The sequence below is a fragment of the Coenobita brevimanus genome, chromosome 7 (genome assembly GCF_032717465.1).
Source record: "Coenobita brevimanus isolate Jiangsu-jjx chromosome 7, ASM3271746v2, whole genome shotgun sequence".
Taxonomy (NCBI): Eukaryota; Metazoa; Arthropoda; class Malacostraca; order Decapoda; family Coenobitidae; genus Coenobita; species Coenobita brevimanus.
The window spans coordinates 33365173-33382005 of NC_136960.1; positions in this window are offsets into that span (position 1 = coordinate 33365173).

Sequence of the window (16833 nt, forward strand, 5' to 3'; positions counted from 1 at the left end):
GAAAAACATTATGCGTTCGTAACATACATAGCATATACAGTATTATAATATAGACTACTATATTGTCATGGTGTCCTGTGAACCTGACCCATCTGTTTCGGATCCTCATGATACAAATAAAGCACCGTGCCAGTTGTATATCAGCTGCAACTGGCCATTATCACTGCAGTGATAACGTTTCTGAATGTTATTCCTGGATTGTTTATGGGTATAATATAGAATGATTGTGAATTTAATGCTGATTCCCACAGTAACTGTGCGGATGGTTATAAATGTTGCAGTTATATTATATTGACGAATAATCCACATTGTGATGGACAGCGGAGAGCATTCGCCAATAATTTACTATAACCAGATGATATTAGATGCAAACAACACAAAATATTATGAGACAACGAAGATATACCTGTGATATCCGGCTTGGCCTTGTTATCCAGGCCTTAACTATTGCAACACCTCATACGTGCATTATTTTCCTTCAGTCTCTGCCTCTTTTATTACTTTTACTTCGCGGTATCCTCGTACCGTGAGCCGTCATATTCCTTAGGGGGTTTATAGTCGTCCGGTCCTATACGCCTGCTGTATTACATTATTCCCCGCATCATCACTCCCACACAAACAACATTAGCACAAGACTGCTGAATCTGTTACTACCATTATTGGCGCTGTCACTACTAATCCCCCTTTTTCCATTGTGTCTAATTTCCCTCACAATACTACTACTGCTACTTCACTATATATCTGAATAATAATACTTGACTGTCCTTGTGGATGTGTATCTGCTAACTATATTGTCCCTGTCCCACCGTTGACAACTCGTCCCTTACCCCGCACCGCTAGCCCAGTTGCACCCCCCTCTCTCCCACCCACCATGGACTCTACTCCTCCCCCACTCCGACACCACATTACCCTTCACCTCATCCTTGGGCCAACAGGCCTGTTGTTCACCCTTTACCGGTGAATATGCGTGGTATGCATTAATAATAATAATAAAAAAAAGGAATATGGGTGCCGAATGCTAATCGCCAGCCAGAATATGCTGTTTGCCAAGTCCAAAATTTGGGCCCTCTTTTGATACCATGAAGGTTTTATGTTGATAGCTCAAGCCGTTCATGAGATATAATGGTGCTGAAGGCAGGCGATAAAACTAGTTGACCTTTGATTTGGTGACCTTGACCCTGACTCCGAGTGGCCATTTTCGAAGTTGTCCAAGATTTTGGTCATATTTTGATACGCTGAAGGTTTCATATTGATAGCTCAAGCCGTTCATGAGATATAATAGGAACACACACACACACACACACACACACACACACACACACACACACACACACACAGAAGCTGGCAAAGACATTATCTCTCCGCCTTCTAAAGGTGGGGAATAATAAAATAATACTAATAACAACAAGAACATAGATGTGTACTGTAGTGTTCCTAACATTACACTTAAAAACTGCAGACTCAAACGTGCCTATATTACGGAGCACTGATATATTAACCACAGAACCGACCACAGACCGTTCTTGTCATTACCACTGGACCTTCCCCATAGCACTTCACCATGGAAATACATCCCATTGTTGTCCTTTGTGCGATCATTACACATGTTAGGGAAAAAATAACTGTGCACAACATGCCTACTAACCACTAAAATACTCATTTGACGTTTCACTGACATCCATCAAATAGCCTAGGAGAAGTTAGCGGACACACAAACGACTGGACATAGATTGAGGACGAATGTCTCGCAGCGGTATATGACGACCTGATAAAACTGTTACCATCCTGCTTTGCAGGTGTCATCATCATCATCATAATAATAATAATAATAATAATAATAATATTAATTATTATTATTATTATTATTATTATTATTATTATTTATTATTATTATTATTATAATAATAGTAGTAGTAGTAATAGCAGTAATAGTAGTAGTAGTAGTAATCATATTTTATTTTGCATGATACAGAGGAGGACAAACACCATAATCTCCCTGATAAAACACGTGAAAACAGCCGTGACATATGAAACCAACCAGTGCCATAATATGCTGTAATGGTAGGGTTATGGTAATAATAAATTAATGTTTGACAGCAGCTCAACCTTCTGTCATGGCAAACATTCTGCATTGCGTCGACACATGCTATTACAGTGTTTGTCCTCCTCTGTACCGTGCCTAATAACATGTGATTATTATTATTATTATTATTATTATTATCATTGATATAACTACTATGACACCTGCAAAGCAGGATGATAAGAGTTTTGCCGGGTCGTCACATACTGATGCGAGACATTCGGCCTCAGTCCAGTCGTTTGTTTGTTTGTCCGCTAACTTGATGGATGTCAGCGAAACGTCATAGGAGTATTTTAGTGGATTGTAGGCATGTTGTGCGCTGTTATTTTTTCCCAAACACATGTAGTGATCGCACAAGGGACTACAGTGCGATGTATTTCCATGGTGAAGTGCTATGGGGAAGGTCCAGTGGTAATGATAAGAACGGTCTGTGGTCGGTTCTGTGGTTAATATATCAGTTTGTCTTTGTGCCAGATGTGGAAGATGGTTGAGAGGTGTGATTTGTATTCATTTCCGTAGAGTTTGAAGAGCATGGCTAAGTCGCTGCTTGGTATGCGGCGGAGTTGTGCTAAGTTGTGTGGATTGTATTTATCCAGGATGTTGTAGATGGTGTTGTAGGTGTTCTCGTAAGTTTGTGTCTTGCTGTTGTCGCGTAGCTCTTGTTCCAGTTGTCGTACTTCTCGTTTTTGTTGCATGAGTTGTTGGCACAGTGTGAGGGATTCGTCTGATCCCAGTGGTGGAGTTGCGTATGTTTGGTAGTCGCTTAGGAAGGTGTCGAAGGCGTTGATTCCATCTCCAACTTTAGTGTAGTTCTGGAGACCGTAACGGCAGAGATATGAAAAGAACCTCCTTCGATTGGATACTTCTTGGAGAGTGTCAGTAGCCTCTGAAGTTTCTGAGCTTGATGCACCAAAGTCGTTGAGGATTCGGGTGAGTCGTTTGGCCTTGTTGGTGATGTCTGAGCTGAAGATGAAGTGGCGGTGCTCGTACTGGGTGCCTGGTCCGTGTGTGATGTGTAGACATATGAGGGTCTTCTTCCATGTCGTCTAGCAGTTGCTGGACGTCGCTTAGTGTGGATGATGAAGGTGTAGAGGTTGCCGTCCCAGTACCTGTTCCTGCTAAATTCGTCTGTTTCTTGCTCATCATGACTTGGTGACGTTGCTGTGCTTGTTCTTGTTGGTTCTTGACGGGGTTGAGTCTCCATTGTGTTGTCCTGTCGGGGTCCATTTCCCCGGTCAGTTGATGTACCAGAAGTGGAGGGTTGTTGATTGTCGGCATTGGTTGGAAGTGTTCTTCGAAGAAGGAAGCTTCCGTCCGTCTCGCTAGTATCACGATGTTCATAAATTGGTTGTTGTTCCAGTTCTTCGGCTTGTAGGTTTGGTCCAGGTTCATTCCCGGATAGTATAGGTTGATCTGAGTACATAGTGAAGTCGAGTTTTCTTTGTATCTTACGAGGAGGTTGATCACGTCTTGGCGTATTTTGCGACTGCTGATGTTGATCATGGAGAGTTTCAGTGTGTCCGTCTGTTCGTGTTCGTGTTCCAGCATGATGGTTGGGTTTAGATTTCTTAGGGGCTCCGGGACATTCTCTATGGTTAGGTTCTCCAGGCCCTCCAGTAGCTCCGATAGTGCTAGCCATGCTTGTCCTTTTGAGTCCAGTAGTATTTCTATCAGTCTTCCTGTCATTCGTCTCTTGTTGTCCAGTGTGGTTTCCTGTTGGGCTTTTGTTCTTTTGTCTTGGACTTTCTGCATGCTGATTTTTTCGATTCTTGTTGGTGTTGACTCGGGTTGGCGTGGTTGCCTTGCGTCTGTTCCTCCTCCGCTTGGTCCCGGGACTGGCTGTGGCTGTGCTGGCTGGGCTGGTGGTATGCCGAACCTCGGTTGAGTTTTGTCCCGAGGGTCCACCGGTTGAGGATGTCTGCTGATCGGTGTGTGTATGCCTTCCGGTGCTCTGAGTTCCACTCTCGGTCTGATGATCGGATCGAATTCCGTTTTCTGTACATTTGGGGCTTTCCCTACCGTCCATTCTAAGAGTCCCGTCTTGGCCCAGCCGTACTTGTACATGAATTCTGTTGGGTTGACGCTCTGGAATCTGTACCTCTGCCAGTCCTCGTCCGAGACCCATACTACGTATCGATCCCCGTGTCGTTTGTACGATGGATCCTCGGCCTCGAGTTCCGGTCCCAGTGGATGGATTTCCGGTATGTCGTTGATCGGTATCGGAAGCTGGGATGCTTTCCGTGCCCATAGGAGCAGGTCTAAAGAAAGTTGTGATATCTTGTTGTCCTCCCCCATGTCTGGGATTCTGGTTTTCAGTTCGTGGATGAGCGTCATCATTTTCGATAGGAGGTCGTGTACCACTTGATCCACTCGTTTCCCCTTCCAGGTTAGGTTCTTGAACATCGTTATTGTCTTGCTGAATTCCATCAGCGTGTTCCGGATGTCCATGTATCGGTTCTGGAAGTGATCGAATAGGGGTTGTTCTCCCGCGTCTATGTCCGGACCCCTCCCGACTAGGTGAGAGATGTCCCTGGAATGGACGAAAAGACTCGACTTAGGGTGAACACTTATTGGACGTGACAACGCGACTAGCTCGAAAACTTATTGGACGTAACAACTAGCTAGTCGTCGCGTTCAACTCACTGACCAGGGCTAGTCGTACGTTACTTCACTGTATTCACTTCACTGTCTTATAATTAAAAAAAAAATAAAAGGGTACTTACGAAACATTGCTCAAAATGGTAAAGCCACCAGGGGATGTTGATAGGGTCCGTGTGGGCCGGGACTTCGAGTTCGAGGGGCTGTGCGCACTCGTCCCAGTATCCGTCTCTCGGGGGGAAGTTGTGTCTTGTAGGGCGCCAATGTGGGTATGCAGTTCGGATAGCGAAGTATCCGTTTTCAATTTCTTGGTAGGATTTGTTGTCGATGTCATTGTAGAGGATGTCCTCGGCGAGTACTAGAGAGGGTGAGGTTGGTACGGAGCTCATGCTGCGCTAGTCACTGCTAAGAGGGACTGGTTGCATATTGTTCCTCATACGATATATATAGTCCCTTGTCGTCGTCGCCATATTGGACCGGTTAAGATGCTTAGCATCGGCCCTAAGGGCCTTATCCGGTCCAATATGGCGACGACGACTATGGACTATATATATCGTACGAAGAACTCAGCCCAAAAAAAAAGGTTCCCCCCCCGGAGGGGGGACCCTCGTACGAGGAACAATAAGGAACTAGGCCTATAGCGCGACTCTGTCGCTTTTAGTAAGACCTAAGTAATGTACGACTAGGGCTATATGGCGAGTTGGAAGTGACAACTAGCTAGTCGTTGCGTTGAACTCGTGGCTGAGGTCTAGTCGTCATTCATATCGAAGTCGCTGGGTCTTCAGTGTTGATATTAGCAGTGACCATAGATACCACTCCAAAGTATTATAAATGTTTTGTACTTTCTATAACACTAGGGAGTGATATTAATGGGTTGCTTTATTATGCTCTTGATTACATAGGGTTGTCTTAAAAACTAGAGTATAATATAGGGTTGTCTTAAAAACTAGAGTTTAATAAAGGGGGTTGTTTGAAATATAAGTATAAAATATATAGGTATTCTTTATACTTATTTTCTGACTGTGAACTAGGCGACTATTATAAGCAATCTTAATAGTAAGTCTTATTATAGAGAGTACCTTATTTACCCTTCACCTTTTTCACAATCTTATTTTGAGACTGCTGCTGTTGTTTCTCTAAGTCTAATACAGTGAGTACATTGACTATAGTAAATTCCTTATCTTGTCTATGGAACTTAATGAATACTTTCTGCTGTTGCAGAGCTTCCTTAATAGTAAGGTCTAGATTAACAAGTGGTTTGGCTGAAGCGGTGAGTAACGTAAGGAAGCAAGCGTTGGCGTAGTATTTCTTGCGAAGATGATCTTCTTGGACGAGTAGGATAGGAGCATCTCTTCCGTCTCGTGTTGTGTTTTCCAGTACGTCGAGCACTTGGACTGTCTTGTTGTCTTGTAGGTCGAGGAGTGAGTAGATTCTGTTGGACTGTAGGACGTTGTTCAGGTAGTCTGTTGATAGAGATTAGGATGGACTTAGTAGACTCCATATGAACCTGATATTTTGTATTGGAATCCTGTGTCTGCTGGTTTAGCTGCTGCTCTCGGTAGAGGATGTAAGTTTCTATTGACTAGTGAAGGATTGTGAAAGGGTTGTCTGATACGTGCGAGTTCGAATTTGACTGTGAGCCATTTGGTTATTTCTATATCACATTCCTCTACTCTAGGTGTTTCTTGTGTGGCCTGATCGCCTGCTTGTTTGTGGAAGAAGATGATGTTAGCTGGATAGGCTACGTTATAGTGACTGTATTTGGTTGTGAGAGTTCCTTGTGGTAGTTGTTGGTGTTTGGGTTGTGCAGTAGTGTTGTATCCGATAGCTTCTGTATCGTAGGAAGGATCCATAGTTGGGAGAAGAGCTGGTGTTGCTGAGAGTGTAGATGTTTCTGATTGTTTGTGGTAGCCTAAGTCTTGTACATGTGGAGAGTAAGAGCGTAGACTGTGGAAAGTTCTGGTGTATGTGTCTCCTACTGTTTTTAGTCCTTTCGGTTGTTGCATAAGTTGGTTATACGTATTGGTGTTCATGGTTTGTGATGTGTAGTGTGAGTGTGTATTTTCTGCATCGGGTTTAGCTGTGATAGAAGTGTTGGATTGCGCCATAGTGTGAAAGAGTCTGATGTCTCCACTCTGTTTTTGTTTGATGTCTGTGTTTCCTAGTTTGGCGTCTCTGATGTGTCTGCCTGCTGTGTAGGAGACTCTGTAGCCTGCCTCTACGATAGTGGCTACGTCTGCTCGTCCTGCCCAGAATTTGTACTCTTCGCATGTTTCGTCACAGTTAGTGGTGTAGAAGGGTAGTTCGTGATCTCGGAAAGTGTAGAGGTTAGTAGAGAGGAGTGTGATATTATAAGCGTTTCCGGCTGATTGTTTTCGTGCTGTAGTCATGAATGTAACTGTTCTGTATTTATCAGGTAGGAGTCTACAGTCAAAGAGAGTGTTGTCGAAGGTCTTGCCCTCAGTGCACCCGGCTGCATATTCTGTCAACGAAAAAGAGAAAGCGACTTAGATATAAGTGACGACTAGGGGTGGTTGGTGAGTTGAACGTAACAACTCGACTAGCTTGAAATAGTGTTGGACGTGACAACTAGCTAGTCGTTGCGTCCAACTCATGACTGAGGTCTAGTCGTCATTCATATCCGAGTCGTTCTTACCTAGTTTGTCTATGGTGTCTGTTGCGTCACGCCGGACTCTATGGTTGTGTTGACTCGGTGCCCCCTGCTGCGAGTCCTCGTCCTCGTCCTCCTGACGGGGCCTCTTCATGGGTGTCGATTCCGGTGTTAAGAGGTCTGCCATGTTTGATGTTGTAGTGTATTTTGTAGGCTGTTTCCTGGATTCTGTCCGAATGCAGAATGAGGTACTTGTGTAGGGTTGCAGCCTTTATGTTTCTCGGATGAGTTGCCAGAGGTGCGTAAGGAGTTGTTCCGTCGCGTATTTGTTTGTTGAGATTGAACTGGAAGAGACGTACGTCGATGGCTTGTTTGTCCGGTCCGTCTAGCATCTGTGTCAGTGATGTGTTGCTGGTCAGGAACCAAGGAATACGAGGAATTTCCTCGTAATGTGCGTTCTTGACGTCTGTTTCCAGTTTTTCTCCTCCCAGTGCGTTCTTGTATAGTTGTATGTTGGTGATGGTGATGATGGGTTCTTCGTATAGGACACATGTTGATTCAGGTAGACGACTGAGTATGAATCGATCGCCTTCGCTGGTTTTGGCTATACGTACTGGGTTCATGATGTCGATGAGCATGTTCATGATCATGGTTTTGCCTGTGTTTGGACGCTCTTGGATGAGGAAGCCGTTGCGTTTTGCGTCCATTTTGTCGAAGATGTAGATGAATGAGCCGAAGAAGATCCATTTGTTGATGTTGTTGGCTTGCAGGATGGTGTTGATGTAGTTGATGTCTTGTTCTTCCTCTGACGTCAGAGCTATACGTTCAGAGTCTGTCGTGTTGGTTTCACGTCTGAGCCGTTGGAGATAGGGCGTGGCTCTGTCTCTGTCTAGTTTGTCCTTGTGCCAGATGTGGAAGATTTTTGAGAGGTGTGATTTGTATTGATTTCCGTAGAGTTTGAAGGGCATGGCTAAGTCTCTGCTTGGTATGCGGCGGAGTTGTGCCAGGTTGTGTGGATTGTATTTGTCTATGATGTTGTATATGGTGTTGTAGGTGTTCTCGTAGGTTTGTGTCTTGCTGTTGTCGCGTAGTTCCTGTTCCAGTTGTCGTACTTCTCTTTTCTGTTGTATGAGTTGTTGGCAGAGTGTCAGGGATTCGTGTGATCCCAGTGGTGGAGTTGCGTATGTTTGGTAGTCGTTTAGGAAGGTGTCGAAGGCGTGGATTCCATCTCCAAGTTTAGTGTAGTTTTGGAGACCGTAACGGCAGAGATATGAAAAGAACCTCCTTCGATTGGTCCGATAGCCTCTGTGTCATAGGAAGGATCCATAGTTGGAAGGAGAGCTGGTGTTGGTGAGAGTGCGGACTCTTCTGATTCTTTGTGGTAGCCTAAGTCTCGTACGTGTGGAGTGTAAGACCTTAGACTGTGGAAGGTTCTTGTGTATGTGTCTCCTACTGTTTTTAGTCCTTTTGGTTGTTGCGTGAGTTGGTTGTACGTATTGGTGTTCATGGTTTGTGATGTGAAATGTGAATGTGTTTTTTCTGCGTCCGGTTTGGATGTGATATAGGTGGTTGATTGCGCCATGGTGTGAAAGAGTCTGATGTCTCCACTCTGTTTTTGTTTGATGTCTGTGTTTGCTAGCTTGGTGTCTCTGATGTGTCTGCCTGCTGTGTAAGAGACTCTATAGCCTGCCTCTACGATGCTAGCTACGTCTGCTCGTCCTGCCCAGAATTTGTACTCTTCGCATGTCTCGTCACAGTTGGTTGTGTAGAAGGGTATTTCGTGATCTCGGAAGGTGTATAGCTTACTAGAGAGGAGTGTAATGTTATAGGCGTTTCCGGCTGATTGTTTGCGTGCTGTGGTCATGAATGTAAGTGTTCTGTATTTATCAGGTAGGAGTCTACAGTCGAATAGACTGTTGTCGAAGGTCTTCCCTTCAGTCGATCCGGCTGCATACTCTGTTAACGAAAGAGAGAAAGCGACTTAGATATAAGTGACGACTAGGGGTAGATAGCTTGTTGGACGCGACAACGCGACTAGCTTGAAAATGTGTTGGACGTGACAACTAGCTAGTCGTCGCGTCCAACTCATGGTAGAGGTCTAGTCGTCATTCATTTCCAAGTTGCTGTCTGGTAGTCGGTTGTTGTAGTTGTTCTTCAGTGTTGATATTAGCAGTGACCATAGATACCACTGCAAAGTATTATAAATGTTTTGTACTTTCTATAACACTAGGGAGTGATATTAATGGGTTGCTTTATTATACTGGTGATTACATAGTGGTTGTTTAATAACTAGAGTTTATAATATAGTTATTAATAATAATAAAATTAAAATATATAACAACTAGTACACTTATTTTTAATTTATATAAGGCGACTACTATTATGAGTAATCCTTATAGTAAGTCTTATTATAGAGAGTACTTTATTTACCCTTCACCTTTTTTACAATCTTATTTTGAGACTGTAGTTGTTGTTTCTCTGCGTGCTGTGGTCATGAATGTAACTGTTCTGTATTTGTCAGGTAGGAGTCTACAGTCGAATAGACTGTTGTCGAAGGTCTTCCCTTCAGTCGATCTGGCTGCATACTCTGTTAACGAAAGAGAGAAAGTGACTTAGATTCAAGTGACGACTAGAGGTTTTCAGAGTATTGGACGTGACAACGCGACTAGCGCTGAAAACTTCTTGGACGTGACGACTAGCTAGTTGTCGCGTCCAAGTCACCACACACGCCTAGTCGTACGTTACTTAACTGCCGCTAAAAGCGACGGAGTCGCGCTATAGGCCTAGCTGCATATTGTTCTTCGTACGATATATATAGTCCATAGTCGTCGTCACCATATTGGACCGGATAAGGCCCTTAGGGCCGATGCTAAGCATCTTAACCGGTCCAATATGGCGACGACGACTATGGACTATATATATTGTACGACGAACAATATGCAGCCAGTCCCTCTTAGCAGTGACTAGCGCAGCATGAGCTCCGTACCAACCTCACCCTCTCTCGTGCTCGCCGAGGACATCCTCTACAATGACATCGACAACAAATCCCACCAAGAAATTGAAAACGGATACTTCGCTATCCGAACTGCATACCCACATTGGAAACCTACAAGACACAACTTCCCCCCGAGAGACGGATACTGGGACGAGTGCGCACAGCCCCTCGAACTCGAAGTCCCGGCCCACACGGACCCCATCAACATCCCCTACTGGCTTTACCATTTTGAGCAATGTTCCGTAAGTACTCATTCTTTTTCTTTGTTCTAATTATAAGAAAGTGAAGTGCATACCTTTAAGTAACGTACGACTAGCCCTGCTCAGTGAGTTGAACGCGATGACTAGCTAGTTGTTACGTCCAATAAGTTTTCGAGCTAGTCGCGTTGTCACGTCCAATAAGTGTTCACCCTAAGTCGAGTCTTTTCGTCCATTTCAGGGACATCTCTCACCTAGTCGGGAGGGGTCCGGACATAGACGCAGGGGAACAACCCCTGTTCGATCACTTCCAGAACCGATACATGGACATCCGGAACACGCTGATGGAATTCAGCAAGACAATAACGATGTTCAAGAACCTAACCTGGAAGGGGAAACGAGTGGATCAAGTGGTACACGACCTCCTATCGAAAATGATGACACTCATCCACGAACTGAAAACCAGAATCCCAGACATGGGGGAGGACAACAAGATATCACAACTTTCTTTAGACCTGCTCCTATGGGCACGGAAAGCATCCCAGCTTCCGATACCGATCAACGACATACCGGAAATCCATCCACTGGGACCGGAACTCGAGGCCGAGGATCCATCGTACCAACGGCACGGGGATCGATACGTAGTGTGGGTCTCGGACGAGGACTGGCAGAGGTACAGATTCCAGAGCCTCAACCCAACAGAATTCATGTACAAGTACGGCTGGGCAAAGACGGGACTCTTAGAATGGACGGTAGGAAAAGCCCCAAACGTACAGAAGACGGAATTCGATCCGATCATCAGACCGAGAGTGGAACTCAGAGCACCGGAGGGGATTCACACACCGATCAGCAGGCACCCTCAACCAGTGGACCCTCGGGACAAAACCCAACCGAGGTTCGGCATACCACCAGCCCAACCTCAGCAGCCAGTCCCGGGACCAAGCGGAGAAGGAACCGACGCAAGGCAACGACACCAACCCGAGTCAACACCAACAAGAATCGAAAAAGTCAGCATGCAGAAAGTCCAGGAAAAAAGAAGAAAAGCCCAACAAGAAACCACACTGGACAACAAGAGACGAATGACGGGAAGACTGATAGAAATACTACTGGAGTCAAAAGGACAAGCATGGCCAGCACTATCGGAGCTACTGGAGGGGCTGGAGAACCTAACCATAGAGAAAGTCCCGGAGCCCCTAAGAAATCTAAACCCAACCATCATCCTGGAACACGAACACGACCAGACGGACACACTGAAGCTATCCATGATCAACATCAGCAGTCGCAAGATACGCCAAGACGTGATGAACCTCCTCGTAAGGTACAAAGAAAACTCGACTTCACTATGCACGCAGATCAACCTATACTATCCGGGAATGAACCTGGACCAGACCTACAAGCCGAAGAACTGGAACAACAACCAATTCATGAACATCGTGATACTAGCGAGACGGACGGAAGCTTCCTTCTTCGAAGAACGCTTCCAACCAATGCCGACAATCAACAACCCTCCACTTCTGGTACATCAACTGACCGGGGAAATGGACCCCGACAGGACAACACAATGGAGACTCAACCCCGTCAAGAACCAACAAGAACAAGCACAGCAACGTCACCAAGTCATGATGAGCAAGAAACAGACGAATTTAGCAGGAACAGGTACTGGGACGGCAACCTCTACACCTTCATCATCCACACTAAGCGACGTCCAGCAACTGCTAGACGACATGGAAGAAGACCCTCATATGTCTACATCACACACGGACCAGGCACCCAGTACGAGCACCGCCACTTCATCTTCAGCTCAGACACCACCAACAAGGCCAAACGACTCACCCGAATCCTCAACGACTTTGGTGCATCAAGCTCAGAAACTTCAGAGGCTACTGACACTCTCCAAGAGGTATCCAATCGAAGGAGGTTCTTTTCATATCTCTGCCGTTACGGTCTCCAGAACTACACTAAAGTTGGAGATGGAATCAACGCCTTCGACACCTTCCTAAGCGACTACCAAACATACGCAACTCCACCACTGGGATCAGACGAATCCCTCACACTGTGCCAACAACTCATGCAACAAAAACGAGAAGTACGACAACTGGAACAAGAGCTACGCGACAACAGCAAGACACAAACTTACGAGAACACCTACAACACCATCTACAACATCCTGGATAAATACAATCCACACAACTTAGCACAACTCCGCCGCATACCAAGCAGCGACTTAGCCATGCTCTTCAAACTCTACGGAAATCAATACAAATCACACCTCTCAACCATCTTCCACATCTGGCACAAAGACAAACTGGACAGAGACAGGGCCACGCCCTATCTGCAACGGCTCAGACGTGAAACCAACACGACAGACTCAGAACGTATAGCTCTCACGTCAGAGGAAGAACAAGACATCAGCTATATCAACACCATCCTGCAAGCCAACAACATCAACAATTGGATCTTCTTCGGCTCATTCATCTACATCTTCGACAAAATGGACGCAAAACGCAACGGCTTCCTCATCCAAGGACGTCCAAACACAGGCAAAACCATGATCATGAACATGCTCATCGACATCATGAACCCGGTACGTATAGCCAAAACCAGTGAAGGTGATCGATTCATACTCAGTCGTCTACCTGAATCAACATGTGTGCTGTACGAAGAACCCATCATCACCATCACCAACATACAACTATACAAAAACGCACTGGGAGGAGAAAAACTGGAAACAGACGTCAAGAACGCACATTACGAGGAAATTCCTCGTATTCCTTGGTTCCTCACTAGCAACACATCACTGACACAGATGCTAGACGGACCTGACAAACAAGCCATCGACGTAGGTCTCTTCCAGTTCAACCTCAACAAACAAATACGCGACGGGACAACTCCTTACGCACCTCTGGCAACTCATCCGAGGAACATAAAGGCTGCAACTCTACACAAGTACCTCATTCTGCATTCGGACAGAATCCAGGAAACAGCCTACAAAATACACTACAACATCAAACATGGCAGACCTCTTGACTCCGGAATCAACACCCATGAAGAGGCCCCGTCAGGAGGACGAGGACGAGGACTCGCAGCAGGGGGCACCGAGTCAGCACAACCATAGAGTCCGGCGTGACGCAACAGACACCATAGACAAACTAGGTAAGAACGACTCGGATATGAATGACGACTAGACCTCAGTCATGAGTTGGACGCAACGACTAGCTAGTTGTCACGTCCAACACTATTTCAAGCTAGTCGAGTTGTTACGTTCAACTCACCAACCACCCCTAGTCGTCACTTATATCTAAGTCGCTTTCTCTTTTTCGTTGACAGAATATGCAGCCGGGTCCACTGAGGGCAAGACCTTCGACAACACTCTATTCGACTGTAGACTCCTACCTGATAAATACAGAACAGTTACATTCATGACCACAGCATGCAAACAATCAGCCGGAAGCGCTTATAACATCACACTCATATCTAACAAACTATACACTTTCCGAGATCATGAACTACCCTTCTACACAACCAACTGTGACGAGACATGCGAAGAGTACAAATTCTGGGCAGGACGAGCAGACGTAGCTACCATCGTAGAGGCAGGCTATAGAGTCTCTTACACAGCAGGCAGACACGTCAGAGACGCCAAACTAGGAAACACAGACATCAAACAAAAACAGAGTGGAGACATCAGACTCTTTCACACCATGGCGCAATCAACCACCTCTATCACAGCCAAACTAGACGCAGAAAAAGCACATTCACACTACACATCACAAACCATGAACACCAATACGTATAACCAACTCATGCAACAGCCGAAAGGACTAAAAACAGTAGGAGACACATACACAAGAACCTTCCACAGTCTAAGGTCTTACACTCCACACGTACAAAACTTAGGCTACCACAAAGAATCAGAAGAGTCCGCACTCTCGCCAACACCATCTCTCCTTCCAACTACGGATCCTTCCTATGACACAGAGGCTATCGGATACAACACTTCTACACAACCTAAACACCAACAACTACCACAAGGGACGATCTCAACCAAATACAGTCACTACAACGTAGCTTATCCAGCCAACATCATCTTCTTCCACAAACAGGCAGGCGATCAGGCCACATCAGACACACCAAGGGTAGAGGAGTGTGACATAGAAATTACTAAATGGATGACAGTCAAATTCGAACTCAAACAAATCAGACAACCCTTTCACAATCCTTCACTAGTCAATAGAAACTTACATCCTCTACCAAGAGCAGCAGCTAAAGCAGCAGACCAGGGATTCCAATACAAAATATCAGGTTCATACGGAGTCTACTAAGTCCATCCTAATCTCTATCAACAGACTACCTGAACAACGTCCTACAGTCCAACAGAATCTACTCACTCCTCGACCTGCAAGACAACAAGACAGTCCAAGTGCTCGACGTACTGGAAAACACAACGAGAGACGGAAGAGATGCTCCAATTCTTCTCGTCCAAGAAGATCACCTTCGCAAGAAGTACTACGCCAACGCTTGCTTCCTCACGTTACTCACAGCTTCAGCCAAGCCACTTGTTAATCTAGACATTACTATTAAGGAAGCTCTGCAGCAGCAGAAAGTATTCATTAAGTTCCATAGACAGGATAAGGAATTTACTATAGTCAATGTACTCACTGTATTAAACTTAGAGAAACAACAACTGCAGTCTCAAAATAAGATTGTGAAAAAGGTGAAGGGTAAATAAAGGACTCTCTATAATAAGACTTACTATTAAGATTGCCTATATTAGTCGCCTAGTTCCCAGTCAGAAAATAAGTATAAAGAATACCTATATATTTTATACTTATATTTCAAACAACCCCCTTTATTAAACTCTAGTTTTTAAGACAACCCTATATTATACTCTAGTTTTTAAGACAACCCTATGTAATCAAGAGCATAATAAAGCAACCCATTAATATCACTCCCTAGTGTTATAGAAAGTACAAAACATTTATAATACTTTGGAGTGGTATCTATGGTCACTGCTAATATCAACACTGAAGACCCAGCGACTTCGATATGAATGACGACTAGACCTCAGCCACGAGTTCAACGCAACGACTAGCTAGTTGTCACTTCCAACTCGCCACATAGCCCTAGTCGTACATTACTTAGGTCTTACTAAAAGCGACAGAGTCGCGTTATAGGCCTAGTTCCTTATTGTTCCTCGTACGAGGGTCCCCCCTCCGGGGGGGGAACCTTTTTTTTTGGGCTGAGTAAGGGCCTTAGGCCCGACGCTAAGCGTCTTACTCAGCCCCAAAAAAAAGTTTCCCCCCCCAGAGGGGGGACCCTCATACGAGGAACAATAAGGAACTAGACCTATAGCGCGACTCTGTCGCTTTTAGTAAGGCGTAAGTAATGTACGACTAGGGCTATGTGGCGAGTTGGAAGTGACAACTAGCTAGTCGTTGCGTTGAACTCGTGGCTGAGGTCTAGTCGTCATTCATATCGAAGTCGCTGGGTCTTCAGTGTTGTTATTAGCAGTGACCATAGATACCACTCCAAAGTATTATAAATGTTTTGTACTTTCTATAACACTAGGGAGTGATATTAATGGGTTGCTTTATTATGCTCTTGATTACATAGGGTTGTCTTAAAAACTAGAGTATAATATAGGGTTGTCTTAAAAACTAGAGTTTAATAAAGGGGGTTGTTTGAAATATAAGTATAAAATATATAGGTATTCTTTATACTTATTTTCTGACTGGGAACTAGGCGACTAATATAGGCAATCTTAATAGTAAGTCTTATTATAGAGAGTCCTTTATTTACCCTTCACCTTTTTCACAATCTTATTTTGAGACTCCAGTTGTTCTTTCTCTAAGTCTAATACAGTGAGTACATTGACTATAGTAAATTCCTTATCCTGTCTATGGAACTTAATGAATACTTTCTGCTGCTGCAGAGCTTCCTTAATAGTAATGTCTAGATTAATAAGTGGCTTGGCTGAAGTGGTGAGTAATGTGAGGAAGCAAGCGTTGGCGTAGTACTTCTTGCGAAGATGATCTTCTTGGACGAGTAGGATAGGAGCATCTCTTCCGTCTCGTGTTGTGTTTTCCAGTACGTCGAGCACTTGGACTGTCTTGTTGTCTTGCAGGTCGAGGAGTGAGTAGATTCTGTTGGACTGTAGGACGTTGTTCAGGTAGTCTGTTGATAGAGATTAGGAGTGTGACTTAGTAGACTCCGTATGAACCTGATATTTTGTATTGGAATCCCTGGTCTGTTGCTTTAGGTGCTGCTCTTGGTAGAGGATGTAAGTTTCTATTGACTAGTGAAGGATTGTGAAAGGGTTGTCTGATACGTGCGAGTTCGAATTTGACTGTTA